Genomic DNA, 12,018 nt, shown 5'->3' with positions numbered 1-12,018 from the left:
GACTGGCGCCTGGCACCCCGTCCCCGCTGGAAAAGCGGCTCGCGACCCGGAGCTAAACGTTCTTCAACCTGGAAGGGCTCGTTTTCCACCCAAACGTGCCTCTGCGCGGACACAAACACCTATTTCTGTGCCCGAAAAGGAAAATGCCCGACCGATTCCCGCTGCGAGATTCCGAGAGCGGTTTGAGGTCAGGATAAAACCCAACACGCACCCAGGGCCGTCAGTGTTGGTTTTTTGGTTTGTTTTTTGTTTGGTTTTTTTTTTTTTTTTTTTTTTTTTTTGAAGCTGCTTTCCCCACACAGAGCAGACCGGTATTTCCCTATTTCCCTTGGCCGAAGCCTCCTGACGGCGCTTTTCCATTAATTAAAGCCACGTTCTTATTTGTCGGGGGCGAGCGGCGCTCAACTTCGCCACCCAAGTCCACCTCGACGGCTGGGCAAAGTTATCGAGCTTAACGAACGTGCCAATCTCTTGATTTAATCAGAGCTCTGACGCACTCGAGCCTCGGCAGAGCCGGGGCTTATCCCCAACTCCAGCCCATCCCATCGCGGCCCCGTGCCTCAGTTTCCCCAGCGATGACGGGCATTATGCTGCTCCGCCAAACTCAGATCTACTGATTAATTTAAAAAAAACAAAAAAAAAAAAAAAAAAGAAAACCAACAACTCTCCGCACGCAAACCGTCTATTATTTAACACATGCCATGGAGCCACGTGCGCACGACAAAACGCACTGCCAACACGTTTCTGCTCCGGGGAAACGGGCTCAGCGCTCTGTTTGGACGGGTCAGAAGCCCAAAGAGCGGTCGCTACGCGTCTGTACCTCTCCGGACACCCATTTCGGAGAGGAAGAAACCCAAACCACGCATCCAACGGCTTTTCCGCATCACATTCTCCCATCGAGAGTGTTTGCTGCGACGGCATTTCCAACCGCTCTCCCCCTCCCTGCCAAGGTGGCACCTCCAAGGGACACGATTCAGCTTTTCCATGCCGAATTCTCCCCTCTCCCATTGAGTGTATTTGCTGCGACGGCATTTCCAGCCATTCTTCCCTTCCCTGCCAGGGCGGCACCTCCAAGGGACATGAGAAAGCCACGCTGGCTCCCGGGTCCTTCAAAAGAAACCTCCCGCGGGGTCACTGCTGTCACACGGCCATCTTGCGGGCACGCTGGCCGGGAGGGACATCCGCGGGTGGCAAACAAAGCCACCGGACTCTGCTGACAGAAGAGACAGTTGAACCGAGCGCTTGAAGGGCTCCGTTCACAGGAAAGCCAGCTGCAAGAGGAGCACAAAGCCCGGACAGTGACGCGAAACGAAGCTCTGGACCATCCTGATATTTTTTACTACGCTTTGGGGGGAAACTGTTCCCAGTTGTGCTCGGGCGATGCCGCTGTAACCGGATCCCTCTGACTCGTTCAAAGATTTTAAAGAACACAGAGCCAGGCGAGACACTAGAGCGAGCACAACCCTCCTCCCAGCAGGCCAGAGGGACCTCCAGGAAGGACCGGTCTCAGGTGGCAGCAACCAGTGCCATCATTGCCACCATTCACGCCAGCCTCCCCGGTGACAACACAATGAGCATCCAGGGGCGAGACACGGACAAGCATCCCCTTCCCAAAGGGGCAAACAGGCGAGGAAGAGGAGAGAAGGCCCTCGGCCTTCAGGACAGGCAAGGGCAGGGGCTGAGGCACCGCAAGGCGCAATTTACATTACTCATGTCCGCACGGTGGGTGTAGCCAGGAACCCAGCTATCTCCGGGCATCTCGGCCAACCCCGCAGTTAAAACATTCGGACGTTTCATATCGGCACTTGGAGAGGATTAAAATGCCAGGTCATCTATTAACGAGGGAGGCAGGTTATAAACCCATCTCAGCTTGAACACCACGTTCACGTCAAGAAAAGCAAAGCGAGAACAGGACAGATCAAAAGAGAGCCATTAAAGGCGTGAGAAAACGGTGCTGCCATATATGGAGCTAATAAAGTTAGCAGCTCGCCAGTTTAGAGGGGGAAAAAAAAGGGCAGGAGAATCGGAAAACATCCTTGGGGTCCACGCAAAGAGCCAGAAACGGCCTCACTTCGAGCAGGAAACGTCAATAAATAGGAGCGAGCGGATAACGCTCGAAAAGGCAAGTTGGGACATTTTTAACGCGGCGTCTTACCCAAGCGGTGGAGCTCGCTGCCACGTGTCGCCGGGACTGCTGGCCAAACATTTAAAAAAGCAAAAGATTAGATACCGAACAAGGACAGCAACCAGAACTCTTAATTGCTAAGAGCGTAACTTCCCTATACTTGGTTCTGGCTGAGCAGCAGCTCGGCGCAGCTGGAGGTGGGGACATGACAGCTCGCCACGTAGCTGGGGACTCGCGTGGATTAGAGCGGTGACACTGGTGGCACGCAGTGATTATCCCCAGCAGCGTCCAGGACGCGTCCAGCTTGCTTGGCTTTTTACAGAAAAGCAGCAGTCAGCCAGGCAAGAGCCCTCAGACATCACCAGAAACACTCGGAGCGTTCCTTTGTTTGAGCCGGCCAGCTCCAGCCACCATCTTGTCATTATAAAACGTATTTACGTGCCTTTCCTGCTCATTGACTATATTTATTAAAATGACGGTATGGCAGCTGAATATCAAATTACCAGCTAGGCTTTTATCTCCTTTTTTAAGCCAGCCTGAATTACTGGCCTAATTTTATTGCTTACCCATTACGTTTTATGCAATGGGGAATTTTCTCCAAGAAGGAATCGGTGCTGTTTGATATTTGGGCTCGTTTGTTGCCAAGACAGAGGATATCGGCTTACGTGCTGATAACGCTTTGAGCACGAAGCCTGGGTCTGGATCCTAAGCAACACAAAGCATAGGATTTGTATTAATAAAGCTCTTGATTTCGGTTCTTCCCTCTTTGAGGGTCAGTGCTCCAAATCTTCACAAGGAGATGGCTCTGTCCAGAAAACTCCCTTCACGATTTTGAAACCCAGTATTTAGTAATTTATTTTCTAACGCTCTTCCCCGCTAGACTTCACGGTGGTGTTCTTATCCACCCAGTACCGGCGATGGGAGCCGCCACAAAATACCACCACTGTAGCCGGCGGCTGAGCACCAGTCACCTTCCGCAGCACAGTAACCACAGCTCCGGAGTCCCTGGAATTCCATTTACACTGAACCCATTTGAGTATATATATATATATATATATGTATATATAAAAGCACACTTCTGTTTCCAAAGTACTTTGCGACACAAAAACAGACGTTCCTTCAGCAGCAGAGCAGAGCGTGATTGCTAAACCATGCCACCTTAACACTGTGTGCCCTCACGGGACTGCAAAAGAGCTTACTCTGGCTTACGGTATAGCAGATACATTAGAATTAATACCTTTTTCTTTTTTTTTTTTTGCCTGTTGGGCAAAATTAGAAATACCAAAGTGCTACTTCTGCCCTGCTTCCCCTTGGCCCCTCAACTTCTGCGCGGCCACGTACCGAAGAGCTGTACCTGCTCACCTCGCAAGGGTTTTTCCCAAACACGGGGCATTTCATCAGCTAGACAGAGAAGACTTTGGTCTTCCAGGCTGCAAAATACTTGATTTTAGGGGAAAAACAAAGCAAGCAAAACCAAAAAGCGCCAGCCCTGTATGATGATACCCAAACATGACACCTGCAAAGGATATAAATCACCTAGGACTGGACTGATCACCAATATCCTGTATTTTGCCGTTTTTAACACCCAATTGTTGTATTATTTCTACATAAAGGTCCCACATGCAATGCCCAGGAAAAAATCACAGAAATTACACTGGAGATGTTGGCAGGACAAGGGTTTAGTGCGAACCCCACAGTCCAAATCCGTGAGCTGCTCTTCCCCACATTCCCCACCGGATTGATCGGCACACCCAGCGCAAAATAAATACCGAGGCAGCCACCATCAGAGCTTTTGTTTCACCAAACACCATTTTGATACCGAAGCGAGTGGATGGTGTTTTAAACGGAGCAGACTGCATGTGCGTTTGCGCCGTTATCGCTCTTTCAACTTCAGAGAAAAATACAGAAGAAAAATACTTGTGCGCTGAGACCTGCTGCACTCGAAAACCTCTCCAGCAATCCGGCACAGAAGAACAGTTTCTGGGCAAGTTTTGGCTCTCATTTTACCTCTGCAGCTCTCCCGATGCAGCTTTTTAACTCTTCGGGAAAATAGGAATGCTTGAAAGACTGCAGGTTTCCCCCCTTACGGAGGAGGAGCGGAGGTTTCTATCGCTCGCTTGCTTTTTGGCACTGGAAATTCAGGTTTTGTTTAGCTTGGAAACCTCATGGATGGAGCTCTTTCTAGTAACTCTTCAGTCCAGAGCGGAGGGTGGTAAAAGTTCAGGTAATTCTCACTCCTTTGTCCTGAACTGCCAAAGAAAAGTAATTCCAAGTCCCACGGGGTGTGCCAACCTGAAAAACGTGGAAACATCCCAAACAGCCAGGTTCTTGGTCCACCGTAGCTCCGTGCCAGCGAAGGCCTCTGATGAGCATGAGGCGTATCTCCAAACCAACACATCCCTAACGAGAGAGGAAAATTAATATCCCTGTCCATGCTGGTTTATTTCAAGTATAGACAAGGCTTTGGGCACAGGAGCTACTGGCAATTTTCACGTACACCACACACCAACTTTCCCCAGCTCTCCACCGCAGGGAGGACGGTATGAAATCTGGCCAGGACACCTCATACTTACCCTCCGCTAAATTTTTGCCAGAAAAGCATAAAGTCAATAGCTGTGCTGCAAATCAGCAACCAGGCTGCCTCACTGGCAGTAAAATCACTGCATTTCTCATCAGGTGTTGCTCCAGCTTAGCAGGGCAGGGCCTCTCCGCTGGTCAGCCAGAGGCATTCACGCAACACCGCTGCCAATATTCTCATTAAGGGAGGCTAACGAGAAGGCGCCGATACCTAACACTCCTTGCGCACTAATGACTGCCGGGGCTCTGCGCCTTGAAGTCATGTGTGACCTCGGAGAGACCAGCGCCAGGTGCTTTTTATTACCTTTTGCAACACAACAAAAGAAATTGCAGCCAGTAAGGGAAGCGTTTTCCTTCTTCCCGGTGAGCGAGCACAACTTTGAGGAATCGAGTAATAAAACAGCAGCACGTTCACAGGAAAAAAAAAAAACCAAACAACAGTTCAGGGGGACCCTGATCTTCACCAACACAATTTAGGACGTTGCAACGCTCCCTCCGACGTTAGCCCTTTGTGTGAGCAAAATTAGGAGTAATATACTATCGCGTGTAGGGCTGCTCGCTTGTAGGGAAAGGGGCCCCACAGTTTTACTCCCTGGAGGCTCCCGTTCTCCCCACCCCTTTTGTGTGTATTTTTTTTTTTTAATGTGCCACACATCAGCACAATGCTGACAACTGCATTGTATGTTTTCTGCCTATGCAGCAGTTCAAGAGCACACAACTCTGGAAGGGTTTTTTTGAAAGGGGAAAGGGGGAGGGAGCTGTCCTTCGTTACACTCTTTTAATTGCACGGCTCGCTCTTCCAAGTGACCACTTGGAAGGGAAAAAACCACCAAGGTTTAAAAATGGTAACATTTTTAGCATCCAAAAGGGTAAAACTCAGTCTTCTCACAAGATACAGTGGAGCTTAAGAGTAAAAGCTACCACAGGCAAGACAAAAATATAAATCACCAGGGCTTCTTCTCTGGAGTTGGAAGTGACCGCAGAAGACAGCTCATCTATCCTCACTTACTGTTCTTACGGTCGCTACGTTTCCACACCTGCCAACGCAGAGATACCAGCACTGAGAAAGGAAAATAGAGGGAAGGGTATGAAAAGCTGGACGGTCAGTTTTTTCCACCTGCCAGCAGCAGCTCCAGGGAGCCTCGGTGGCACCGCTCCAAAGAGCAGCGACCGGAGCACATTACCAGCCCTCGCAAATACAGCTAATAGTTAATATCTCACAGGCACATGCGTTATACAGATAGGGCTGGCAAACACAGCTTCCTTTAAAAATAAGGATGACTAATCCACAGCAGTTTTTCTTTTTTTTTTTTCTTTTTTTTTTTTTTAAAGGCCACAAGGCAGAGCTTTTTCCAGAAGCACCCGCCTTTGCTTTTGTGAAATAGTAAGCGGTGGGAAGGGGAAACCCTGGGACCAACTCATGCTATCCAGACAGAAGTAACCACAGAAACGTTGTGGGTTTCTGTGGCCCGTGTACAACACACGCTCACACAACCAGAGCACTGTGCCCTGCGCTCCTCGGCAAGGCCAGATCCCGCTGCCCAGCCGGCTCTGAGATCCCTGCGTGTTTACAATACTTACAAAGAAGGTATCTGCTGTGGAGAGGGGTTACACAAACAATTCTCTATTTCCCTGGGATGGGGAAAAAAAAAAAAAAAAAAGGCATAAGGCAGCTTTCACCCATAATATTTCAACACCCCCTTGTGCTAGCTGGATGGGGAAGGGGTGCGCTGGAAAAAAGTGGCACGTGCGGGGTTTTGTAATCGAAGGGGAGCATCTGCATGAGGTCGGTGGGCCCAGTCCCCCGAGCAAGGTCACTCTGCCTCGCGGGGAGACACATTAGCGCTGGCAAACCTGCTTTAATGCAAAGCTGCGGTCAAACCACAGCGGAGCCAGCAGTAAAGGAGGTCACTTGGGGACTACAAAGAGGTAATGAATTTAAAAAATAAATAAATAAATAAAAATATCTATAAGCAGATGTTTACTGACAAGCAGGCAAGTCCACAGCTTCACAAGAGGAAGAAGGAAGGGTCTGCGTGGAGCAGGCGGAGAAATAACAGCCCCGTTCCCAGGACGCAGCAAAACACTCTACATCTACACAGAACACTGAACAGATTTAGGTTACAGCTTTTAGCCAGCCCCATTTACCAACCTCCCCCCCACCCCCAGCTTTGCAGCCCTAAAACCCAACAAATTTGTCATCTTTTTAAGCACTCAGAAATGGAGATTTGCCACCGACGTGATTTTTGGTGGTGGCACCATTAAAATACTTACCCACCTCACAGCCAAGGGCTGTGAAATCTTAAATTTGTGACTGTTTGCAAATGATTTTGAAAGCCTTCCAAGGAAGGTGCTGTAGGATTGTAAATCCTTCCCATTATTAATAAAATGGAGCTATTGTTCCAGCTCTAATCAAGACTTGTCTCCAGCTGGGCAATTTTAAAATGCAATTCAAAACACACACACAAAAAAAACCCAAAAAACCCACGATCATGAGGAAGCTTCAACCCACAGGCTACAAGGAAAAAAAAAAAAAAAAAAAAGAAATCACTGAAAGAGCAAGCTGTTCTTTAAGGGGAGGGGAGAAAGAAAATAAAAAAATAATAACCCTGCTATTTAAAATGAATTCCAAGCGGGAGCGTGTCGGGACGGGGGGGGAAGCCTCCCTCCCATCGCCTGGGAAAGGTCACTTCTGCCATCGGTACCCTCGCTACGGCTGCGGCATTGCGAGCCACCCCATTGCTGCGAGCCCAGCCTCATCCATCTCCATCAGGACACATCTCTGCTTTTAATTTATTTAGGAAAAAAAAAAATAAAAAAATAAAAAAAACAACAACCAAACCCTTGCAAACACTTCCCAGCATCCTTTTCAAGGATGGGGAAATCTAGCAAGGGGGAGAGGCTTGGAAAAGAGCTGCCAGCCAGGGAAAAGGCAGGGAGAGGTGGTGCATCCTCTGCATCCTCCTCCTCCTCCCCGGTGCTGCGGCAAAGGCTCCGCAGTGGGTGCTCCCCTCCCCCGTAGAAACTTCTGGAATAAGCAGTCGAGCTGGGGAGAGGAGAGAAACCTTTATACCCGCAGAGGGGAGGGGGGAAAAAAAGAAAAGAAAAAAAAGAAAAGAGAGAGCGCAACAGAGCACATAATAAAAGGGAGAGGATTGCACAAGGATGGGGTGCGTGCAGGGGGAAAAAAAAAAAAATTATATAAAAATTGGCAGCCCCGTCTCAGCGGGGTTTTGCAGCCTGCTCGGCTTTAAATAAAAACGCCCCGACACAAAGCACAAAAAAAAAAAAATAAAAAAAAAAAAAATGGTGGTGTTTGGAGCGCTCGATGGTGGGATAAAGGAGCTGATCCCTCCTCCCGGATCTACAGCAAAGCCCTGCCATTGCAGTTCAACTAATTTGTCCTCTCTTTTTGTTGCAATGAATTGTCTGATCCGGACTATTTGATTGCATTTGCAGCTTCAGTTACGGGGGTTTATTTTTGTGTGCCTTTTTTGTTTTTTCTTTTTTGGTTCTCTTTTATTGTTCTTTTTCTGGGTGTATTTTTTTCCTCTTTTAATTTAACAAAAAAAAAAAAAAATCCTCCCCAAATCTCCCAAGGAAAATCTACATCTCTGTGGAACAAATAAAACATTCAGGCACAAACTTCCACCACGGATTGTAAAAAAGAGATGGGTTGCTTTTTGTTTTTTTCTTTTTTTTTTTTTTATGGCATTTTTTTTCTCCTGCTTTTAGGATATATTGTAGTAGAAAGCCAATGGAGGAAAACAAAGGTAATACATATATATATATATATATATATAAAATCAAACATATATTCGGGCCAAAATTGCAGTGATTATATATAATTAAATCATAGTGTTTTAGGTGTGTGGGTTTATTTTCTGTAAGCAGTCCCTACAAAGAGAGATACATATATATATAAAGATGTGTAGTAAATATGTAGAAATATTTCTATATATGTAGAAATAAGAGCATCTGTATGGGCCTAAAACTGTAATTCCAGGAAAAAGGATCAGTATTTTAGGCATGTGGTTTTTAACAAAGAAGGGGCAATGTTATAAGGTAGCCTGTAACAACACTGTCATACAGAAAAAAGGTAAGGCAACATTTATAAAAAAAAAAAAAAAGGCAAAGCATACATGGTACCTTGGCTGCAGCCTCCAACAACGAGCGTTTGGATGTTACGGGGTTTTTTTGTTTTTTTTTTTTTTTTTTACGGTATTGCCACCTCTGATCACACCAAGTATATGCTTTTAATTAACGGAATGGCGGGCAGGTTGTCGTGGGGAGCAAGGCGAGCGGTGATGGCTTCTTCCCCGTGCCACTCCAGCTCTGAAGATAAATCAATCCTCGGGTGTTTTGTCTTTTTTTTTTTTTTTTTTTTAAGCGCGTTTGGGTATTTTCCATGCCGTGAGGAGAACGAATGGTGGTGGCTTCAACCCCTGTGAAGGAGAAAAAGCGGTGGAAGAGAAAGAATTAGGCATAAAACTACCCACCTCGGGTTGCGTGCGGTGATGATGAAGGGGGGGGGGGGGGGGGCGTGTGGAAAGAGCAATTCTGGGCCAAAAATTCCCCACGCCATGAAGAAAACACAAACCATTTCAGGGGTCGGCGCCGGCGAGCTGTGCCGTGAAGGGACTGAGGGGACGATGGTGCCGGGGGGGAGCCCTGAGGCAGCGATGGCGCCTGAAGCGGCGGGGGGGAAGGCCGAGGCCTCCGCCACCCCCGTGGCCGAGTGGAAATGCGCGTTTCTGGGCATTTTCGCACCCTTTTGCCACAGCGGCGGGGGAAAAAAAAAGGGGGGGGTGTGGGGGGGGAAGGTCAGGTTTCACCCGCAGCGCTTTTGCCGCCCGCCTGGAGGGGATACGCACATCAGGAGGAGCCCCTCCGCCGTGCTCCTGGCACGGCTGAAGCCCACGCTGGCCTCCCCGGCCTCCCGCAGCCGCCCATCATCCGTCCTTCCCCCCGCTGCCCGCCCGGCGCCATTTTGTCGCCTGGGCGCCGCTGGCCCTGGCCCCGCCGGGCGGCCATTTTGTGGAGCGGGAAGCGGGGGGGCAGCTCCTGCGGCAGCGCGGGCGAGGCGGCGCTGTGGAGCCGTGAGGGGCAGCCCCCGGCCTCCTCCTCCAACCCCTTTAGTCGGGCAAATACCCTCCCTTTTCTTGCTTAATTTTTCTCTTTCTCCACAAAAACGCGGTGCCGGTAAAACGCCGGGCGGAGGCCGATCGCCTCAGCAAGATTCAGCCGCGGACGAGGCAATCCGATAAAGGAGATTAAAATACATTCCCCTGGCTTGGGCTGTGAGGGGAAGTTTAACCGCACAGAGAATTAAGGCATTTATTTATTTTTAGGAGCTATTCCCCCACCCCCTCCTTCCAGCGTTTTTCCCAGTGATAAATCACCGAGGTCAATAAGCTGCCTTGACAAACGGGATAACCTCTGCGAGAAATCCTTTTTTTTTTTTTTTTTTTTTCAAATAAACCCCTTCACCTATGGGCTCTGATGGACACTCTAGCAAAATAAAGATGTAACCTAAACCGTTTGCAGCCAGGGCTGGGCGAAAATTGTTAATTTTCAGGAAATCGGGCTGCGGGATGCTGTCATTGCTGCTGATGCGATGAAGGAAAACTGGGATATAACATGTCGAAGTCCCACTTGCAGGCGTGTACTGCGCATCTATTTTCAGAAATAGGGTGGGTTTGGTTTTTTTGGTGTGTATGTTTTTGGTTTTTTGGTTTTTTTTAAAATAACCCAGTGTATCACTTGCAGCCTGGTAACGCGCTTGCGTAACCGGCTGCGTTGATTTCACCTTGCCTTATTGATTTCTTTAAAAATAAATTGTGAGGCTGGGTGTTTCAGTTTTGCAGGGAAAGATGGGAAAATGAGGAAAATACTGCTTTTTTTATACACGTATCCCGCCTGTGCTTCATAATGAAGCTGGAGAAATTCAGGGCTTGGGCTGCTCCCAGAGTAATCCCTGCTGGTTTCCCCCCCTCTCCCTTAGCCAACAGGATCAGGCCGTTTTTTATGTAAGAAATGTTAGATTTTAGGTTATGCAGAAGACGGGAAAGCACAGAAAATGGATCCAAACGCTCTGCGGGGAAGGACAACGCTGCAGCAAGCCAGCTGGGATATGGTTGCAATTAACCCAGGTCGACCAAAGGAAAAACCCGTTTTTTTTCTCTAGCTTTCTCCATCATATTTGAAAAAAAAAACACCCCACACCAAACCGCCACCAGCACTAAGCACCCAACGCTCCTCCATCCAGCAAAGCCCCGGTGGCTTCTTTGACTTCAGTTTCCCCTCCTGCGGCGTTCCCGGCTCCATCCCGGCACCTTGAAGGCAGTGATGGCGGAGTGAAGGCACGCCAGGAATCTGGCTCATCTCTCCTGCTCTGCTTTTTGCATTTCTCACAGCTGGCTGGGGAAAATGCCGGGAAAATGCGCTTTCCAGCCCATTTCCCTTTACGGGCTGACTTTCCTCACGCCATGCCAGAAATCTTGGGCTTGCAAACAAAAACCTGCAAAAAGGCCTTATTTGTTACGAAGCAACACCCTGACCGCTGATCTAAAAATACTACAGCCGTGCCCGCCAGCTTCTCCTTTAAGCTCTTTTTAAAAAAATCAGGCAGTCCTTGGAGTTGCAAGAAAGATAACCTTCGGGTTTGGTTTGGTTTTGTTTTATGGGATAGAGCATTGTATTCCTGGGAGCAAACGGGGCTTGCAGCAGGGTACGGTATCCGATGCCTTCACTGGGAAAGCCCGGGGAAATTTTATCCCCAGGGCCGCACCCAGCCTGAAGTGAAGAAATATTTGCATTTGCTTCTCCTTGGAGGGCAGCCAGGTCCCTCCCCGCTCTCCTTGGCCTGCCAAGAAGGATTGCAAGAAAAGACAGGCTTATTGCAGCAGCCGAGGGAAGGGCAGGGCCCGGCCGGTGCCATTCGGAGGCGTACAATCCTCTTTGCCCTTTTGCCCCGATGCCGGAATAAGACGAGAGACCTCGAGCGGGTTTTACACCTGGGGGGACTTGGGGGGTGCTCTGCAAGGCTTTGGGGGTTCCGTGAGGCTTTGGGGGGCTCCCAGGGCAGAGCAGGAGCTTCATGTTGCTCCGTGTGTGATTTGTATTTGTTTTCTTTTTGCTAGCAGACCTTGCACAAGCGCTTGTAGCGGGGCGAGGAGCCCAAGGACGGGCTGAGCCGGTGCAGCTGACGTGGGCTTGCTCAGCGGCGGGATAGGACCCAGCTCCCACAGCCCCTGCAAAATCTCCTCCGCGCACACACACGGCTTGGCCAGCGTTGGAAATTCCTCGAGATCCTC

At 49.0% G+C, this 12,018-nt stretch overlaps 1 long non-coding RNA gene across 2 annotated transcripts; it reads right to left on the bottom strand.

Moving 5' to 3' along the window:
- Positions 1-3,668: 3,668 nt before the first annotated feature.
- Positions 3,669-9,761, bottom strand: LOC141732159 (uncharacterized). Of its 2 annotated transcripts, XR_012583969.1 has the most exons (5): positions 9,577-9,750; positions 8,852-9,147; positions 6,284-6,334; positions 5,651-5,762; positions 3,669-4,525 (listed from the first exon to the last, which is right to left on the bottom strand). It is a non-coding gene; the product is annotated as an uncharacterized LOC141732159 (long non-coding RNA). The 2 variants fall into 2 exon arrangements; XR_012583968.1 differs by lacking the exons at positions 5,651-5,762; positions 6,284-6,334 and having other exon boundaries at positions 9,577-9,761.
- Positions 9,762-12,018: the final 2,257 nt, after the last annotated feature.

Source organism: Larus michahellis, chromosome 16 (genome assembly GCF_964199755.1).
Source record: "Larus michahellis chromosome 16, bLarMic1.1, whole genome shotgun sequence".
Classification (NCBI taxonomy): Eukaryota; Metazoa; Chordata; class Aves; order Charadriiformes; family Laridae; genus Larus; species Larus michahellis.
Note: the sequence above shows the minus strand (reverse complement) of the source record. Positions and strands in the feature narration are given on the sequence as shown.